The sequence below is a fragment of the Alexandromys fortis genome, unplaced genomic scaffold, assembly GCF_014885135.2.
Source record: "Alexandromys fortis isolate MF-2015 unplaced genomic scaffold, M_Fortis_MF-2015_v1.1 scaffold_82, whole genome shotgun sequence".
Classification (NCBI taxonomy): Eukaryota; Metazoa; Chordata; class Mammalia; order Rodentia; family Cricetidae; genus Alexandromys; species Alexandromys fortis.
Window position 1 is genome coordinate 4773023 of NW_026067963.1, and position 21848 is coordinate 4794870.

The window sequence follows — 21848 nt, forward strand, 5'->3', positions numbered from 1 at the left end:
TTTTTTTTTTTTTTTTTCGAGACAGGGTTTCTCTGTGGTTTTGGAGCCTGTCCTGGAACTAACTCTTGTAGACCAGGCTGGTCTCGAACTCACAAAGATCCGCCTACCTCTGCCTCCCAAGTTCTGGGATTAAAGGCGTGCGCCACCACCGCCGGGCCCCATTGAAGCCTCTTTGTCTTTATGGAATACCATGCTTGGAATACTCTTAAATGATTGTGAAAACACTAACTAGTTTATAAGCATTAATCATACTTGGTTGTCATTTGAGGGCTTTTAGTGGAGGATGGCATTTCACAGCTATTCTTCTGTTTTCCAGCTCTTCCATCCTTTTTCCTCCTCTGTGGTAGTGCTCCCCGAGTCTTCGAGGGGATGATATAAATGTCTTGTTTATGGCTGGGCACTGTCTCTGAGTGTCAGGTAGTAGCCACGAGTCTCTGCACTCACCACCTTGTACTGGAGAGATGTGCATTTTATTTAAGGGCTTTGAATGTCCTTGGATTTTGGTAAACCCAGTCCCTGACAGAAACAAAGCTAAGACTGTATTTGTTAAGATGAGCTTTGAAACGTTTTGAAGAACAATCACTGATCAACAAATATTTTGTAATAAACAACACAAGGAAGGTCCTTGTCTGTATACACGTGTTTCCTTAATGAGATTAGGAGGCACAGCCACAGCTGGCCCAGCAGCACATCTTCTCATGAGATGTGAAACCCCTGTCTCAGTTCATCATAGACTCTTTAACCAACTCCTGTAGTGTGTGTGGCCATTTTGGCGAGACTTGAGTGTGCATTACATCCTTGCTTTGGTCAGCAGTGTTGAAGACTCACAGAGATACCAGGTTCTAAAGAGCAGACTCCTTGAGAGTACCATCCTGAGTTCCCATGATTGTTTGCTGGTAGAGATACCCACTGTTTATCTGATCACTTTGGGTAGGAAATGTGCTAAACAATCCTCTCTCTCTCTCTCTCTCTCTCTCTCTCTCTCTCTCTCTCTCTCTCTCTCTCTCCTCCCTCCTCTCTTCCTCCCTCCTTCCCTCCATTCCTCCTGTCACTCTCTCTCTCTGGTGGAAGCTGTATCTTACTGTGAATTTGTTTTCTAATCATGTTTAGCTTTTACCAAAAGGCATAGTTATAGCGAAAAGGCTTACTTCTGTCTCTGTAGCACCTTGACGGTCTGTGGGCCACAGAATGCTTTCATGGGGGGCAGAAGACAACCTGCAGGAGTTGGTTCTTTCTCCACCATGGGGGTTTTGAGGATTGACCCTAGGTCATCAGGGTTGTGATAAATCACCTTTACTTAACAAAAACTTTTGTTTACCAACTTCAAACACCTAATTGGACCCACAAATTTTTACGTATTTTTCTTTACAATTATTCAAATGAATAAATCTTTTCATTTCTCAGCTCCCATCCAGATCTTCCTTCCAACTCTTAAAGCTGCCTACTTGGTGTTTTGAGATACATACTAGTTGCTAGATTATAAATGTCTTGAGGGTAAGAAGCTCCATGTTTAACTTAGCTTTATATAGTCATGAGTATGTAGTACTTAAGTAGTATTAAGTATTAATAACGGTTTTAAATGTACAAATGCAGGTGATATTAATACATCTGTATGTAGTGAAAACAATACTAATGAGGAAGTAGTGTTTAAACTTTTGAGTTATTAGACATGATGGTAAAGGGAAAGAAATTTGACAGAGAGATGAAATGGGGTAAAACCCTGCCGTCCCTTAGTAGATGTCCATCCAAAGCTAAGGTATTGGCTTTCTGTTCTGAGTTTGTTCCCGTCCTGAGTTCTGTTAATTTTGCATTCTTGCTGGCATTTGGTATTGTGAGTTTAAAATATATCTTAGTTGTGTTGAATAGGTATTAGTGTCATCTCAATATGTTTTGGGATTTCCCCAAATTCAATATTTATCATCTCTTTGTACACTTACTTGCCATTAGAATTCATTTTGTGTTTAATATATGCTTGTTTTTATGAGTTAAATTATGGTTATTTTAGTAGAATTACTAATTCAGAACAAATGATATTTTTATTCTTTAAATATTTATTGTTTCTTTGTCTTGGGAACATTCAGAGTCCATTCTACCTGCAGTTTTGTCCTTGGCCATAGTTACATACATACAGTAGAACATTAGAAATTGTTTTTCCTCCCCAGCTTTCCATATACATGTTAACCACCTTCTCTCACCTCTCTTTTCAGCCACTGCTAACCACTCTCTGCGTCTATGGGATCAGCTACATAATATCCCCGTGTTCCATTCATGCTCCTGAGAGACAAAATTCCTTTTACTTTACAGTAGATATTCCATTGTGAATATGTACCACATTTTCTTTTCTCCATTGTTCTCGTGGACACTGGCTGTCATGGCCGTAGTGAGCAGTGCAGCAGTAAATAGAGGCTGCAGACCTCGCTGATGCCCTCATCTTCTTACCTTTGGGTACTTACCCAGCAGGTGAATGACTTGCTCTGCCAGTTAGTGGTATTTTTTGGAGCGTTGGTAGTGCTTTTGATAGTGGCCATGCTGGTTACACCCTCACCAGTTGTGTGTGGAGCTGCCTTAATTGCACCTGCCCAGCCTTTGTCTTTTGGTGACAGCTGCTCTGTGGGGGATGCTGACGTATCACTGGTTTTGACCTATGTGCCTGTTGGTTAGTGCTGCTAAGCACTTTTCATTTACTTGTTGGTTATTTGTGTATTTTAAAGAAATATCTGTTTGTATCATCTCCCCATTTCTAATCAGATTATCTACTGTCATTGGTTGGTTTTTACTCTATTTTCTCTGTACTCTTTGTAAAGCTTCCAAATAAATACACTGAGTCTTATTCTTTCTTATGAATACCAGGTCTTAGCTCGCCAGCTCTTAACTTAAATTATCCCATCTTCCGTTTGCCTCTGGGTTTTTACCTTTCTCTAGTCTGTATACCTTTCTTTATTTCTTACTCTGGCTGGCTGTATAGCTGGGTGATTGGCCCCGGCTCCTCTCCTCCTTTTCCTGGTGTTTGTCCTGCTTTGCCCAGATTTCTCCTCCTCTATATTCTGACTGACTGCCAGCCCTGCCTATCCTTTCTCCTGCCTTGCTATTGGCCTTTTAGCTCTTTAATTAGACCAATCAGGTGTTTTAGACAGGCAAAGTAAAATAGCTTCACAGAGTTAAACAAATGCAACATAAAAAAAGTAACACATCTTTGCATCATTAAATAAATATTCCACAGCATGAACAAATGTAACATATCTTTAATAGTCTATAACAGTCTACCACAGTTTTTCACTGTTGGGTTGAGTTTCTTACATTGTGGATATTAATCCCTTGCTGGATGGATAGACTGGAGTTTTTATCTTCCATTATGTATTTGCTGTCAATTTTGTTTGGTCTTGCCTTTCAGCTTCCTTACTTGCAACTTTAGTTTTGTTGTTGGTAGTTGCCTTTTTTTTTTTTTTTTTTTTTTTTTTTTTGAAGCAAGATTTCTCAGTTTAGCCATGGCTATCCTGGAACTCACTCTGTAGACCAGATTGACCTTGAACTCAGGGATTCAACTGCCTCTGCCTCTTGAGTGCCAGGATTAAAGGCTCGTGCCACCATGATCAACTGTATTACTAGTTTTTGAAAAAAAGTTTGTTTTTTTTTCTAGATTTTTAAATAGGCATTTTTCATCTTAAACTTTCCTGTTAGTGTGGCTTTTTGCTATAACCCATAGGCATCTATATGCTCTATTTTTATTTTTATTTATTTCAAGACATTTTAAATTTTCCTTTATCCTTTCCATTGGTCCATTGTGCTCAGGAGCACATTGCTTAGCTTCAGTGTCTGCCCAGTTTTTGAAGTTACTTTGGTCATTTATTTATTAGGGAAGACACATGATGTTTTCATTGCTTAGAGTTCGTTGAGACTTGTTTTGTGACCTAATATAAGATCTTTCTTAGAGAATGTTCTATCTGCTGAAGAGAAGAATGTGTCTTCTCTTGCTATTGGGTACATTATTTTGTAGAAATCTTCCTGCCACTTGGTTTATAGTTCCTTTATGATACCTTCTTACTGATTTTTTTTCTTCTTTGGTCTGGGTCATTTGTCTATTGAACAAATGTCAGATTGAGAAAATTGTGTTTTAATTCTTTGTATAATGTTTTTGTTCTTTCCCTCAATCTATGATTTTTTTTTTTTAATTTTTTGAGACTGAGTTTGTCTGTGTGTAACCCTGCCTGTCTGGAACTCACTCTGTAGACCAGGCTGGACTCAAACTCACAGAGGTCTGCCTGCCTCTGCCTGGATTAAAGTCGTGTGCCACCACTGCCCAGCTCTTACTCTGTAATTTTAATTGCCTATAAATTATCTCCCTTAATAGCTGATGCCTTGTCCATTATGTTTTTCTACCCGTTGCTTGTATTTGCTTTGGGAGCTGCTGTTCCTGTGTGCTCAGATTCATTAATTTTTTTCTTTCATACTGCCTAATATACTGTTTAACCACTATATTTTTTCATTTCTTTCTCCTTTCTTTTTTCTCACTCTTTCTCCTTTCCCTCCCTTCCTTCCTCCCTTCCTTCCTCCCTCCCTCCCTCCCTCCCTTCCTTCCTTCCTTCCTTCCTTCCTTCTGTTCTTTTTGTCTTCATTTGAGACAGGGTTTCTTTACAGAGCCCTGGCTGGCCTCAGACTCACAGAGATCTGCCTGCCATCCCTCTATCCCCAGCTGGAATTAAAGTATGCACCACTTTATTTTCACTTCATGAAGTATATGTTTTATTTCTGGAAAGTTCTGTTTGGTTGTTTGCATCTTTCATTTTTCTCCTCTTGTTCATTTCCCCCCTATCTTCTTGAGCATGTGGAACATGTTTACATTAGCTAGATAGCTGGGCATGGTAGCACAGACGTGTAGGCCAATTCCTCAAGAGTTGACGTGGAGAGTCATGAGTTTGCTGTCTGACTTATTCACGTGAGTCCAGCAAAAGCGAGACCCCTGTCTGAAAACACAAAACCAAACCAACAAATATACATCATCTTTTACTGACATTTCATCACCTATGTTATTTCTAGATTGCATTTATCAGCTGTTTAGTTTTTTTTGTTGTTTTGTGTTTTTCTTCAGGAGCAAGGTGATATTTTTGCACTAGAAGTCCCTTTATCTCAGAACGGGTCTATAGTTTTTAGTGGCTGATTTTAGACTTACTGTCACTTCTGTTCCTGTGTATTTCATGTTTTAGATATAATTTTCAAGGAATTATTTTAAATTTCATTTTCAGCTGTTTAGTCCTAGCTTCAACTTGTTAGTATTTTTACTAAAGATTTTTGTGTCTGTATTTCTAAGAGATAACATAGTGATCTGTGTTTCCCTTGCTGTGAGTACCATTGTCTTGCTGTGCTGTAGTGCTTTTACCTGTCATGTTTTGTCAAGTATTTTGCTTTTCTTGTCTTAGTGTTAAAGGGGTGTGTGTAAAATACTGTCATTCCTCATCATATGCTTTGTAGGGTTCTCCAGTGAAATCATCAAATTCTAATTTGTTTATATCTATTTGCTTATATATATTTATTTATTATATGCAGTTGATAAAACTTAATTTAAGAAATAGATTTAAGCTATTCAGGTATACCACATTTTTATTTTTAAAGAATCTGAAGATTTCATTTAAAATATCATATTTGTTGACATAAATTTGTTATACTGTTTCCTCAAAATCGGTTTAATGTAGCTGTAAGACTTACAATCTTCTCTTTGTGTGTGTGTGTGTGTGTGTGCATGTGCGCGCGCACGAGCGCACAAACAAGAAAGAGAGACAGAGAGAAAAAGAGAGAGAGATTGATTTACTCTAGCCGAAGCTAGCCTTAAATCTTAAATTCAGCCTTGATCTTCCTGCTTTAGCCTTTCAAGTACTAGCATGTAAACAAAATACAGTAGCAGCTGTGGTTAGTTGTCTGATGTGAACTCACGCCAATCCAACACTCCTGTTGGATTTTTCAAAAGCACATTTCAGAACAGCCAGTGTACCGAGAGCCTTCAAGGTCCAGCACCAAGACTCTCTTCAGGGTTCAGATTGGATGCAACAGCAAGCCAAAAGGACTTTTTCTTTGGGTATTTGAGGGTGAGCGAATGTACTCTCTCACTATGTGCTTTTTCCAAATCAGTCTCTTTATTCTTCTGCTTCTATACTAATTCTCCTGTCCTTTTTCTAATTTCTTCTAGCTTCTTCTTCTAGCTTCTTTCACCTCCCCAATCATCTCTTTATAGGAGTTTTTAAATGATAAAAAAAAATTACAAGCATTACCTCTCATTGGTCAAAAGCACATTCCTAGGGTAACTAATAGACTGATAGGGAGCTGAATCATTACCATGGCAACACAAAGTTCCAAGATTACAGGAGTAAGATCAGGACCAGACAGGAGGGAGCACAGTGCCCAGTCACAAACTTTGAGACATAGGTCTATTGTCAACAGACTGGCAAGCGAAGAATGGGCATGCTTTTCTTAGGGTGCTTTGTGGAGCTGCCTTAATTGCACCTTACAACTCTGACCTTGTGCACAGCTGTAAAGTTTTAAACTTATGATCTATTTATAAAACGCCTTTAGTCTAGCTTGAATTTGCTCTGAGGTGAAAGTGAGCTAATTGTGTGCAGTTAGTCTGAGCAAAAGAACAAAGCAGGCTTTTAAGTGTCTACAGTTCTCGTGGGACAAATCTAGTAAGAAGCATGTCCCAGCACATGTTCTATACTCCAAACTTATTTAGATAAATGAAAAGTCACCTTCCTGACCATCCAGAGGTATATGTGCCCATAAGATTGACATGCAATCATGACAATACATATATACATCACATGAGATTACACACTACAATGCAGGAATTGGGGAGACACCAAGCTGCTTTAACAAAAGTGAGCAACAGTTTTCAGAGTCAGTGGTCCTACAGGCCTTGCCTGCACAGGGTTAACCTCCATCAGAGAATCATTCCTCTGGTGGGCTGACAGCTGAATTATCGATTGCCTGTATATTTCCATGGTCTCTGATACCCATGTTTTAAAGGAACAGAAATTACAAGACTCTTGTTTTGTTTACTTGGAGTTTTCTCACAAGGTCTTGAAAATCTCCTTACACAGCTTCACTCGTGGACCATGTTCTGACTATTGTGAGCCTCCATGTGAGCTTAGAACAGAGCCTGGGTCTTCTGGAAAAGTAGCCAGTTTCATAACTATCGAGCCATTTTTCCAGCCCCAGCAATTTTCATTAAAGATTTTTTTATGTGTGCATGTTCATGAGGTGTATCTGTAACTCACCTGAGCTTCAACTTCTATAATTTTATTATGTATGTGAGGCTTCAATACAAACAGGCAATTTAAATGTTTTATTATATTTAGACTTGGAGCCTAAATTCATCTTATTTGATTCCCTTTTTCATCAAGTTGTCATAGCTATGTGATTCAATAATACCTCTGACAACTTCAACATCTTTACCAGGAAATACTATATCCAGTTTTTGTTTTAGCACATGGTGTTTTGGATCATATTGTGAAAACATATTGCTTTAATTCACTTTTCTCCTGTCTTACAATATTTTGAACTCATGTAGTCAGATATGAAATATCAGATAAAATAAAGCTCATCACCAAGTATAAAATGCATAAATAAGGTTGAACTAAGATTGATAATGATCAGAAATATTAGTTTTTCTTAAAGGTCTGTATGATCTTGGTTTAATATTCTCTTTTTAATGAGCACTGAATGAAAAAAATTTAATACTAGCAAGGGATACAGTGTATTTAGTATTGCGCTAGGAAATGCGTATTTCCTTCAGGTGTTTATGTCCATAACCATTTCACTGGACTATCACTGCCATATGATGGCTCAGCTGGAGAGCTGATTTGCTGCCTTCATCTTTAAAAAGTGTTACTATGAACAATCGGGAGGCAAAGGCAAGGAGTAGGGTGACAGATGGCAGGGAAATAAAGCAGCAGATTTCTGCAGCCTTGTTTGTTTTGGCTAGTTCTTGTCCCAAGCACATGGAAATACTTTGCACATTTGAGAACTGTGAGCTGCTCACGTGCATTTCTGGAGAAACAGTAAATCATTTGTGTACCGGAAACACACTCATATTATTCTGTTGTGACTTTTTATTTCTGGGGTTTCCTTTGTCATAAGAAAATACGTTTCTTCTTTCAAATCATATTTTTGATAATATATTTGGAGCATCAAAAGCATGAATTTAAATTAGATGGTGCAGTTAATATAAAAAAATGAAAGCTTTATTAACATTTCTTTGTTATCATAGTCTTCTATTATCCTAAAAATAGGTGTTATTAATAAGAAGAGACTTAACATATATACCTGAAGTCACTGTAGTGAGGTGTTTGCAACTGCCTGTGCTCCTAGATTTCTTGTATGTTAATTGTATTAATAAATTTTAAGACTAAAGAGCATGTTCTAGTGTTGAATACATTCCCATGTATATATGCAATATAGATATTATTAATCCTCCTTTGTTACTGATACATTCCGTAAGCACAGAATATGGTGGAAGTTCAAACCTTTAGATTATTTGTTTGTTTAATTATGATTTACTTTAGCAGAGTGCCTCTTGTGTTGAACATATTAAGTTTGAGAGAGACTGGTAACGACTTGATCCAGGAAGTACCATTCCTCCTTGAACAGCTATAGTGTGCATGGTAGTAGATCCTGCACAACTGTGCCACACTTAGCTCTTTTTAATGACGATAATTGGAAATAACAAGGATCTATAATTTTTTTTTTTTTTTTGGCTTTTTGAGACAGGGTTTCACTGTAGCTATCAAGCCTTTCCTGGGGGAATTTTTAATCTCCATGTTAGGAATTTTCCTAAAGCGAGCTCTCTGCCTACTCAAAAATCCCAATCAAGCCAAGTGACAATGAGCCGAATTAAAGGAGGTCCAGGTTTATGAGATTTTTGCGTTCTCAGGTGGTCTTGAGGGAAACCGGGAAGCCACAAACTCGACCACAGGAGGGGGGTGTTGGAGGAGATATGGACAGATACCACATGGAGACTTTCTGGGGAACACTTTAAATAGACTGGGGGGAGGGGTCAAGGTTTTGCGTTCACAGGGGCAGGGCCTCTAAAGTTGGAGGCCTGGGACTTACACTCCATATTACTAATTTCGGTTTAGAGATTATAGGCATAGATGTAATTATGATTTCTGATATGAGACCTGTGCTCCCTGAAATGGTAACTGATGTTGCACACTTTTTCTTGGCTATTTTGGGTTCTAGAAAAGTCCCTCTAGCCTTTTCTAAAATGATATCAAGCTAGTTCCTTGTGTCCTACACAGTAGTGAGTTGCACCTTTCTCACAGAAGCATTTGAATTGAGAATGGGAAGTAGTGGAGAATAATTATAATCTTTTATTCTAATTTAATGATATAAGCAAGAGAACCTCAACCCCCATTTATAGAAGATAGAGTTGTGATGGCCATAAGGGCTTCAATGTCAGATTGGATGGTTCAGATTCTGGTCCTGGGAGTTAATGCCTGTTAACTTGGACAGATAACCTTGGTCATCTTTAGAATATACATTGTAAAATAACATTGTAAAGTAACATACTGAAGAGCTCAAAGAGGATTCTTTGAATAGTCTTAGATATTGTCAGTTACTGTAACAGTAAACTGTTTCCCATACTTAACAGTTTTTCCCATAAAGATGAACTTTTTAAAAACCAACAAAACTTACAACAAAGACGGCAAAGCCAGAGCGTAATTAGGTGAATGACCCCAAGCCTACGATCAGTCTCACACTTGACTCTGGGCTTTTGATGCTGGGCGTGAGCATACGGCAGACGTGTCTTTATCAGGTCGGATGCGCCCGGCCCTTTTCCGCAGAAGCATGCTGATTATGCCGCCTCTTGTGACTCACAGAACGATGACTGTGAATATGTGGGTGCACTCGAGAACGAGTGGCACCTGCTGGGGCTTGGCAGGGATGGGTCTCATAGGAACTGCGTCATCTCATGAGCAGAGAAGAAACACTGGTGTTCATCAAGTCATGTCAACATGCATGTGGGGGAATAAGCACTGGACGTGACCCTCATCTGGGTACTCCTAGTGATGTCCAGATTCTTACTCTGCGTGATAGTATTACTGTCGCCGGTGTAAATAAAGTGGAGTGTTTTCAAAGTACAGGAAGAAGACAGGTATTTTGTTTGGTTTGGTTTTTTTCTGGAGATACTTGAGAAATTGATTAAAGAGTCTCATTTTCTGTGATGGCAACTTTGACTCTCTTGGGCAAGCTTGATGCTATTAATGTGGGAAGGAAAGGTGATTGGCTTTGTTTTTTCCTGTGTGAACCTTGATGATGGACTTGGGAGTGCACTGGGCTCTGCATCTTACGCTGGACAGATCTGTTGTTGTCCAGGATTCCTGGTGGTAACTAGTCAATTGTACCAAATGAATTCTGACTTATTTGGCTGGTGGGTTTATGAACAACAATTGACTTCAGGTGGACTCAATGAAAGACTGGAGAAGTTATCAGCTGTATGCTGTGGTGGGTTTTGGTTTCTGTAAAGATAACAGGAAGCTTCATTGGATTGGTAGAGACAGGCTGAGCCATTTCATGTGAGCGTGTCATGATGGAGAGACTGGAGATTTTGCCGATAGGCCAGGAGGTGTGATGAATCCTGTTTATACCTTATTTGGTTTTGCTGTATTGGAGGATTAAATATGTTACGCTGTCTTTAGAATGCCTGAAAGAAGTGTTGCAGAGAGTGATAGAACAAACCTCTGAGCTAGATTCAAAGATGGGAAGGATGCTTAGTATATGCTGCTGTAATCTGAATATTGCTGTATTTGAAGTGTTTATCAAGCCTGTGGGTGACTACTGTCAATATTTTACATGTCATGCTAACTTAGTGATAAATTATGTAATTATACATATTGTAAAATACTTATTTAGATCTTCTGCAGTGTACTCGTCTGTATTTGGTTTGTTTCTGATTCTTCATAACGGCAATCTTAAGAACTACTGTCTCATGGACGCCTCCCCATGTCCTGTTGACCTGTAACAATGGGATGGAAAATGGGTTTTGCTAACAGTGCAGACTGATACAAGTTAAACTCGTGATTTGAGTAAAAGATGCACCAAATTAAAGGAAAAAAAAAAAACAAAAATCAAACCAAACCCAAAACTTGGATATAGAATCTGCTAGAATTTTCAGCCCTTAGAGAGGTGAGGGAAAGGAGAACCATTTGTTCTAAGTTGTAAATGGGCTAACCGTAAATAATGTCACAGTCTTTTATAAACTGTTAGGGTCTTTAAGTCATTAAAAGGATGACATAAATGATAATCACCTTTTATAGATAATTGAAATTCTAAAATTAATTCTCTTTCATTTTAATATTTTGTGGGACTTTCTGCTAAGCAGATAGGATCTGGTTAAGTGCATAATGAGACAAACATCGGTCTGGTAATCCATTGGAACTGCTGAAAACAAAAACAGGACTGCAACTATGTCAGGACCTCGGATGAACTCGGTTTAGAAACAGCCTTGTTCTCTTCAGTGAGATGCTATAGTCAGAGAAGCTGCATGAGCGCTCATTCTCTTGTCCTTTGTGTAACTGTGGTTATTGCTGCCAATGCAAGGACACGTGTATCTGTTGTAAAATCATGTCTTATGAAACAGGAAATCTAGGTCCGCTTTTGTGAGACACTGTGGTTTTATGCCTTAACTAGATATGGAGAGAATTTTGTCTGTGTCACATAGATTTTTGTCTCTGACTGTTGAAAGGGATTTTGCTTGGTTTTGTAGACTCGTGCTTTCGATTGGCAGGCCCTAAAGTGTACATTTGTTTGGAGACCAAGAGGGCCATATCTCTAGAATGTTTTAGTGCTTTGTTGGTAGGCTGTGAGTATTTAACCACGTACAAGGATGTTGAAGGGAGAATCAAAAATTGAGACCTTAGTAAGACTAGAGATGATTTTTCCTAGCCTTTCTAGTTTTGAGAGTCCTTGAATTTTCTTGCTTTAGACCCCGAGTTAATCCGGGTCTCTGTGCCCCTTCACGCTCTTGTCATAGGGTATCTGGCTCTGCTCTCAGTCGCTGTGAGGAAGTGTTAGTGCTCTGTGCTTGCTTTTTTTTTTTTAAATAGGAAATTATAAGGATAAAAGTATTATTTCTATTGACACTTAAAATGCACAAATATTAAACAAGACATAAAATAAGCAAATAATCCGTAGTTTTAAAAACAACTACTTCATATATTGCTTTAAAATTTATTTAACAAATGTCTTTTTAAAAATAACAATAATGAAATAACAATTCCGATGCTTATTAAGTAAAATCATACAATTGCATTTCTTCTTTTAACACCTTACTGAAGTCAGGAAGTTTTTATTATAGTAGGTTCAGGTTGTAGCTCAAGATCAGGGAGCATAGTAAGATTCATAGTGGCAAGAGGGGACAGGTTCTTGGGAATTTCGTGATATCCTGTTGTGGAGGAACAGATGGGAATACAGAGGGCAAAATGAAAAAAAGAAAATCTGAAGTTTAAGAATTTCAAAGCTTTGCCTAAGGGCCAACAGTGTCCCCAGGAAAAGAAAGTAGATCGTTCTTTGATTTCCCTCCTGTATTGGATTAAAGATAACGAATGTGCTTCATGTGCTGTCAGCCTGCTCTTTCTACAGGAAGGTGTTTGAGTTGTAATGTGATTATAAACAGATTGCACACTCTAACCCACTCCCCATCCCTGTTTTTTGCCTTTTTTCGGAGGAGGGACGATAGGATTTTGCTGTGTTGCCCAGGCTGTCTAGGAACTCAATGTAGCCCAGACTGGCTTTGAACTGTTGATCTCTCACCTCATCTCCACACTGGAGCTACTGGAAGCCTGCATCGCCATGTCAGGCCACAGTGGAGTCTGGGAAGGGCCCATTGGACTTGTTGAGTGCCTGCGTGGTTCTGTGTGGTGGGATATTGGATGACAGTGGAGGTGGGACGAGTGATCCTCCTCCTGACGGAGAGGATGCAGCAGTGATGATAGAGGCATGCTGCAAGCATGCTGACGCTACTGAATCAGATTTTGATTTCTTTTTATTTATAAGCAAAACCGACACTTAAAAAAAGTTTCTGTTTATCCTTGTTCACAGCATACAGTTTAAGATGTTCAGATATAGGATGACCTTTTGTACTGCATAGGCCCCTCCCCCGTCTGTCTCTGTGCTTCTGCCTCTGTCTCTATGTCTCTCTCCTTCCTTCTCCCTCTCTCTTTCTCACCTCTCTCTCCCACCCCCCCCCCCCCCCCCCCCCCCCCCCCGTGTGTTCTGGTACATTCACCCAAGTGTGTACTTGCAGAGGTTAGAGTAGACATCAGCCATCTTTCTGGTTTTGAGAGTCTGTCACCGAAATGCTTTGAAAATACCAATTGAGTGATGTGAGATTAAAACCAATAACAAACAAACCTTATTTTCTTAAAGCACAGATCCATAAGCATAGGGTTTTATTAATAATTTTGCTTTTGCCTTGTTAAAGACAGCAAGGCATGTAATTATTTTAAGATATGAGTATTTAAAAAGTAGTATTGTTTCTGAGTACACGCTAATAGACTAACTTTTACAACTTTAATACATAAGCTTTGTGTGCTAGCTTTTTTCCCCGTGCAAAATGAATCTTAATATGCCCTGCAATTAGCAACAAATAAGAAACCTTGTAATTAAGAGAAGATCTGTTTATTTAAGAGCTTTTGAAGGCTGTAAAAGATTATGCTTGGCTATATATGAGGAAAATGTTGTGAAATAATGCCCCTCGGTTCCCCTTTTATAATAAATCTCAGCTGTGTGTTCTGCGCAAGGGCTCAGTGCCAAAAAGAACAGGTTCAACTTGTCCGTGAGGATTTGCACCACAGCAAAGCGTACAACTGCTTTGTGGAGGTCACAGTGGAGGTCACAGGTTTGTGCAATGGAATAAAAGTGGGTTACAGACACTGTAGTCCTCGTGTTTCTTGCTGTTTAAGAATCAGTGTTAATGTCAAGCGTTAAAAGCATATAGTTAGATCATAAAAGTAAACACCAAGAACAGTTCTCAGTGTGTTCCCAAATGAATTTAAAGTAACTTCATCAGCACCTTGTACCAGAATACTTCTAAAGAGCTTCAGAGTAATTTTATCGTCATTTCTATTATGCAGAAAAATTATCTTATTTGGTAGTTCTGAATGTGTTTAGTGGAGTAGGAGACTCTTGTGTAAGAACCAAGTGCTAAGGGGTAGGAGTTTCTTATGGCTGAGGGAGGGGAGTGTGGATGAGTTCCAATGCAAGGTCAGATGTTCTGAGAAGGTAAGAAGGTGTATGTTCTCATTAAATTCTATTTCTCCCCATCCTAATAAGACCAGGGGGTCAGAATTTAACAAAGGCAGCGAAGGAAATGCTGCTCTGTATTACTACTGTAACTCTTTCCCCAAGTATCTTAGGGTTATTCATTTGTCTGTCTATTTATCTGTTTACCTACCTACCTACCTACCTACCTACCTACCTACCTACCTACCTACCTCAGTTTTTAGAAGAGATGACTCAGAAGTAGTCTGTGGAGAGATGGTGAGAGCCAGGCACGGAAGCTCTGGGTTTAATTTAAGGATTCCAGAAAACCATAGAAGGAAATAAGCAGATGTAGAACTTACCTGCGCTGTGTTTTCCCTAAAGTTATGTCTGATTGTTTTTTTTTTTTTTTTTATTTTGGTGACCACGTTTATTTTCAGTGGTGATTTCAACAGAGCAACAGGCAGCCGGTGCTGTTGGTGGGAGATTAAGTGGTAATCTGTAGAATGTGTTTCAGCAAAGGCAGCTGACTGGCGGCAGCATCTGTCCTAGCAACTGGTCATATGTTAGGACTTACCAGTGCTAAAGACCAAGCTGTAAAATTGAGAAGTGCTTGGAATTTAGGTTCTTCCTTGTCCTTTAGGTTGCTGTTGATACTTTATTAAGTGTACCTCTCTTTGTTTACTTTTTTTTATAAAAGGAAGACAATAGAATAAAATTAGTTTTTATCCCCATGAATTAAAACAAAAAACTTAGAGCAAACTGTGTGACAGTCTAGATGCTTTTGCGTTGTGGGAACGGCACTTACACAGGAGGGAACTCCGAAAGGACTGTGGCTCTCCTGTGCCGCTTTCCTAATCCTCAGAGTGGCAGGAAGCACTGTCAGAGGCACCGTAAAGCCGGCTTAAAGCGTTGGCGGCTTAGGGCTCCATGGAAGGTAGTTTATTTCAGCATTGCTAAGAATTATTCTTTTTAGTTGAAATACTCTTTCTGATCATATTTCAAAGTGTATACAGTTTTATAATGGCTGGAAAATAAGCCATTAACTTTTTATGTTATTTAAAGAAGTTGTTTCTGCTTATTATGAAAAAAACTGAACATCTAAGAAAATGTATATAAAAGTTAGAGTTCATATCTCAGTACGGGTGCAGTTTGCCTAAGTCTAAATGTTTTTAAGAAATTGTAAATATTTTTTGGAAATGACATTTTAGCAAACTAACATAACGTTCATTTAAAAAGAGCCTATATATTAATACATAAATAAGTACTTATACTTTATGATAAATGGTTATAAATCCATTGTTGTTGCATATTAATTTGTACATGTCAATAAATACTTGAAAATAGGGTCAGTTCTGGTGATACACATTATATTACAACAGCACAGTACCTACCATTTCCTAAATATTTGATAAATGAATTCCTATAATAGGAATGTGCATGGGACCTCTGGCAATGGATGGTTTAAAACCTCAGTAGGAGGTCTGGGGAGATGGCTCAGCAGTTCGGTTCCTGGCACCTATATGGTAGCTTGTAACTATCTGATTATTTCCTGAGGATCCAACATCCTCTCCTGGCCTCCATGGACATTGGGCATACCCACAGTGCACATTAAAACCAAAACCAAATTAAAAACAAACAAACAAACAAACAAAACTTAAAAATCCTCCAGACTTGGGTGGGGTATTAGTTATTTGTTTGGCTGCAACAATATGATACCTAACAAAAGAGATTTTACAGTAATTATTCATTCAGTAGTTCAAAGACCTTAACAAACAAAGAGATTTGCCATACACTGTTTGGGAGGATGAGGTAGAGGATTGGAGGGGCCATTATAAAACACCTGTTCCTTCCTAAAATAGACATTCTTGATATGCACCACACACTGTCCCAGGCAGAGGATGTGTGTGACTCAATCTTTATAGCTTTTTGGTATATTTTCACTGAAAAAATGTTTTTTTTTTTGTTCTGCTTACATAATAATGGAACATTTAGATAACTTTGCATAAACCAAATTTATATTTTATTGTGATCAGAAATGCACACACATTTTTAAGTTGTCATTATTTTTGGTTAACTACTAGTTCATTTTTGGTACCAAGATAAGAATTCTTTCTTAAAAATTAACTTTGTAGGAACTTCCAACAAATCAGCTAAAATGTTCTGTGCCTAAAAAGCCGATTTTGAAATTTCTGCCAAGAACTGTTTTCCTTAGAATTAACACAGTCTTTTTAAGGAAACAGGCTTTGTCTCACCAGATAGTCTCCCTTGATGTTTTTCTTTTCTGGTCTTTTTATAGAAACAAACATGATTTGCCGGACGCTATGTCCTCTTGGCAACAAATTATAGTCCCGCAGCAAGGCAAGCAAAAGAGAAAGAATTAAAAGCAGTTCTCTCACATTGTGTTGCTTGCCCACGCCCAAGGAAAAATAAATCTAAAATAACAAAATCAAAGTAAATAAATACCTTGGGTTTTTCCTCTCTTCCCTCCTTCTCTCCCCTTTGAGACAAAGTCTTCCTCTGTAGCCCTGAACTCCATAGTGACAGACTTACTGTGACCCTCCTATCCCGCTTCCCCGAGTACTCAGATTACAGGTAGGTACCATGTAATCTTTTCACTTCTGAGTAGGTTGCTTTTTATTTTTGAAACTCTTTTTGCAGTAGTTTATCTTGGTATGCTAACAATGTCTAAAGGTAGAGCTGAAGTATTATTAAAGAACGTGTTTCTATGTGGTATTTGAACACTGAACGATGAGTTTTGAGAGTGGACACAGTGAGTGAATTTGGTGGGCAGATTGTGATATTTCAGAGCCAATTTGCTAGAAACATTTTTTGAGTCTTGTCTTGACTAAGAGAGAATATAGCATAGCTCTTTAGCATAGGACCATTCAGTCGATAACAATGAACAAGGTTTATTCAGCTTGACAAATTAGAAATTCTGCATTCTGCTGAACTAGGAAACAAGGTGCTGTCTCAGTGTATGCAATGTGAGGCCTCCTTTCTTATGTTTGAGAAGGAAAACATATTTTGGGTTGGTAGCAAATGTGTTTTGAAAGATGAAAAGGAGTCAGAAAGGCTGATTCTAGGAATGTTATCATTAGAATGCTTTAGAAGTGATATTTTTTGAGGTTATATTCTGCCCATTTAAAAACATTTATCTTGTCTGATGATTTTAGTAAAGAACTGGGAAATACAGAAATGAGTGCTTGTTTTTCTCCCTTGGGGTGTTTCTTTATGTGAACCAGACGTATATTAAGTTGGAGGAAAATCCTGTTTATTTTTGTGACACACAGAAAGGCAGCGGCTTATTCTGCCTAGTGGTCATGGATTCCTAGCAGACTCCATTGCTGTCCCAGTCTTCCCTCCACCCACACCTTAGGCAATATAAATAGACTTAGAGAATTTCTGTGTTCGCTCAGTTCACTCAGCTTTAGAGGGAACACCAGCATAGGTGCCTAGTTATCTTTTAGCCTCCAGACCCCTGCCCTCAATTTGTCCTTTGACAGTTACTGTAAACTTTGAAAAATAATGAGAAAAAGTCATCCTGTGTGTCTGCCAGGGATGGGGGCTGAATTGAACCTATCATGAAATGATGTTTTACCAGGAAGTTATCACTGTGCAGCTGTTTCAGTGATGACAGGCTGACATCACCCTGGAGTGGCCGGAACAACAAAGTACAGAAATTACTCTGTTTGTTCCTAAAATAAACTGAAGATACCTGCCCTACCACAGAAATGTGACTCTAAATAAGCAATTTGTAAACTGTGTCAAGCATATTCTTTTAGTTTGCTTGCATCTTAAAACATTAAAAAATTCACCAACACATATATGCATATATACATGCACACATGTTTATTAGGACACTTACCAAAATAGAAACTACAGAAATACCTTGCTTAATTTTTCTCAATGGCTTCCTGTAGATCCTGTCTCAGGAAGTAGCCCTAGAACTGAGGTGACTCAGTGTGGGGAGAGTGAAAGGCTCGGGACCCCAGTTTCAATAGCAGTGCCACATGCTCTGTGGAATTTACAGATTTACCTTTGGGAGAGGAGCACCTGCCTGCCATTGTTCTTTCCTGTGTTATTTAAATGACCTTAAAAATTGCAAGTAGAAAGCCAGGCTGTGGTGGGAGGCAGAGGCAGGTGGATCTCTCTGAGTTCGAGGCCAGCCTGGGCTACAAAGTAAGTTCCAGGACAAGCTCCAGAACTACGCAGAGAAACCCTGTCTTGGTTGTGTGGGGGGGGAAGAACTACAATTAGAAATGATTTCCTTATACTTCATGATTACTGAAATAAAAACTCTGCAAGGCAGAAGCTGATTTGCACACATACATATACATGCATAAGTTATATGTATATGTGATGTCCATGAATGGTTGTGTGTGGGCATGTGTGTGCCTGCACACATGTGTACATGTGTGCATGTGTGTCTGTGAAGGTCTGCAGTTGATGTCAAGGCTCTCTGTTAAACCCAGAAACCAACGATCTTCTGCCTCTGCCCCCCATGCTGGGATTACATGTGGGCCACCTAACTCACCTTGCGTTCCTGTGCGTGCTGGGGAGCTGAACTCTGGTCCTGACTCTTGCATACTTAGGTTCTAAGCTGGCTCTTACAGGAGTAATGGACGGTGTATTCAGGCAAGTAAGATATTGTTGACTGTATGGTTTGTAGCCATCTACCCATCTCTCCCGAGAGTAGTGATTAAACACACTCTCCAGGTTGCATGCTTTTCTGTGGCTCTGCTTATTAAATTTGTTTATCTCCAAAACCTTTTGTTTATTGTATGACAACAATGATAAAAATGGAAAAGGTTTTAGTTTTGTGCTTTTTTTGAAACAGCATTTTCTACAGTATATTTAATCACTAATATAAGGCTTACTTTTAATCTTAAGAATCAAAAGCAGGGGCAGTAGTATCTCTTTGACTTCCTCAAATATATATTAAGCAAAGGGAACGTTTTATTACAATGGACTCTGTGTATTATGGGATGTGAAAGGGATTCCCACACATGATTTAAAACCTTTCTTGCTCTATGGAACTAGAGAGAGAGCCCGTGGTGAAGAGCACTTGCTGCTCTTGCACAGAACCTGAGTTCACTTCCAAGCACCCACTTCCAAGTTCTCAACTGTGAAGATTTACTCCCAAGGAGGTCCTCAGTCATCTTCTGGCCTTCCAGGCCCTAGACAGTGCATGCAGGCAATCATACATTGAAATATTTGCAAAAAAGAAGAAATCCATACAAATAGCTGTTCTAACAAGAAAAATGTTAAAGAGTGCTTGCAGAAAATATTTTCAACTAACACATAACACAATACTTAATCAGTGTTTTAATTTGTTTGGAAATATTCTAAGTATATGGACCAGAGCGGTCTGACACTAATACAGATCATCATTCTCCAGAATCCTGAGGTAAAGGGCATGATCCTTGACTGGGCTGTGCCCGGTTGACAGGTATTGTGGGCTCAGAATTGAACTCCACGTCTACAAGTCCTCCCACGTGTCCAGATCCTCTTGTGCCCACTCACTGAGCTGCTCAGAAGTTGAATGTAGGTATTGAGCAACATCTGGGACTCTAGCTACAACTGTGGCAGGAACAGGAGCTTCCACAGTGGATGGCCATTCATCCTCTGCTACGTAAGTCTGGGCTTCAGCTACTATGGGTTAAACAGAATCAGGAGCTGCAGCAGGGACCTGACCGTCAAGCAGGATACCCCGAGCATCTCCTATGACCTGATCATCATGGAGAGAAGCTTGCAGGCTGTGGTTGAGTTTGGAATGGAACTCACTGTGAATGTGCCTGGAGACAAGCAGAGGCAAGGACAGATAAGTGACCATAGGAACGGGCTTCCACTTGATTCTGGCAGTTTTTCTTGAACATTCTGTGAATTCTTCTGCTTGTACTTAGCTCATTGGTTCTTGAATCAAATCTGGATCTCATACTCAGTCACACCAATCATTAGTGCCAGCTCCACACGTTCCTCCAGACTTGGAGGAGGAGGAGCTCTTGTTCATTGGAGTACATGGTGTGTACTCCCTTATAAAAGTTGTGTGGCAGCATCTTCCTGTGGACTGGTCATATCAGACATGCTTTCTGTCTTGCCATTTGTTTCTGTGATGGAGATAAGATGTTCCAGTATTGGCTTGCAAGCTTTTGTTTCTTACTATTTGCATTTCAAATTAGCATTGACATCCTTCTGAATGTAGTTCAAGCTGTCTGCACTGATGCGGTTTCCTCTTGACACCGTTCCTGCTGACTGCTCTTCCCTACTTATGTTTTTTACTGTCAGAAGGTAAAACATGTTGCTCCAGTGATTTTGCTGTTCTTCCCAATGCACTGCATGGAGTCTCTATCCTATTCTAGTATAAGCTGCGCTGTCCCGTTCTTTCACACATTGACTTTTCTATCCCTTTGATTCTCTCCTTTTAAAAAATGTCATTGTGTCTGTTCATTGTATACAGTACTGTACTAAGTTTTCATCTAAATATGGGATATAAGTTGAGCACATCTTTCCATGATTCCCTTCCTATTCTTTACTGTCCCTCCACCCTTTCCTTTTGATCATCTAGATAGTTTCATTCCTACTTGCATGTTATATTTACATTCATGATTTTATGTAAATACATATAAAATCTAGAAACCACAAATGAGTAACCATATGACATTTGTCACCGTGAGAGTGGCTCAATTCACTTAAATGTGATTGTCTTCATTTGTATTTGTTTTCCTGCAGATGGCATACCTTGATTCTTTATGGCTGAAAAAAAAATTGCATTGTTTATTTACTGTGTTTTCTTTATCCATTCCTCTGTTGATAAACACATAGGTTGGTACTATAACTTAGCTATTGTGATGGGTGCTGCAACAAACATTAATGTGCAGGTATCTCTATAGCACGTTGACTTAGAGTTCTTTAGTTAAATACTCAGAAGTATCACTGGGTCATATAGTAGATCTATTTTTAGGTTTTTTTTTTTTTTTTTTTTTTTTTTTTTTTTTTTTTTTTTTTTTTTTTTTTTTTTTTTTTTTTAGTGATCTTCATACTGATTTCTATAGTTTCTGGATTAGTTTGTTCCCATTAGCAGTTTTTTTTTAATACAAGTTTTCCTCTTATCTATGTCTTTGCCAGCATTTGTTATTTGTGTTCTTAAAGATTTATTTTATAGACACACACATATTTGAATAGTGTGTGTCCATCCATTTGGATATGTTTGTGTGAAGCAGGTGCCTGTGTTGGAGTACAGATGGTTGTGAGCTGCTGGGTCTGAGTGTTTGCATTCTTCATGATTGCCATTCTAATGGGGTGGGTGGAATCGCCCTGTGGTTTTGATATGTATTCTCTGTTGGCTAGTGAGGTTGAAGAGTGTTTCGTGTGTTTGATACTCGTTTTATTTCGCCTTTTGAGAACTGTGTGTTCATTTTATTCGTCATTTCTTGATTGGATTGTTGTTTTTACTCCTTTTAGGCTTTTTGGGGGCCCACCACTCAGCTCCCAAATAAATAACACACAGAGGCTTATTCTTAGGAATGCCTGACTGAAGCTTGGCTTTTTTCTTACCAGCTTTTCTTTTTTTTTTAAATTAATTAATTTATTTATTAAAG

At 38.8% G+C, this 21848-nt stretch overlaps 1 protein-coding gene and 1 pseudogene across 2 annotated transcripts in view; both read left to right on the top strand.

Moving 5' to 3' along the window:
• Mnat1 (MNAT1 component of CDK activating kinase) overlaps positions 1–21848 on the top strand; it is a 120275-nt gene that overhangs the window by 60481 nt on the left and 37946 nt on the right. The gene's annotated exons all lie outside the window — the stretch shown is intronic.
• Positions 9883–10665, top strand: LOC126508387 (geranylgeranyl transferase type-2 subunit beta-like; annotated as a pseudogene).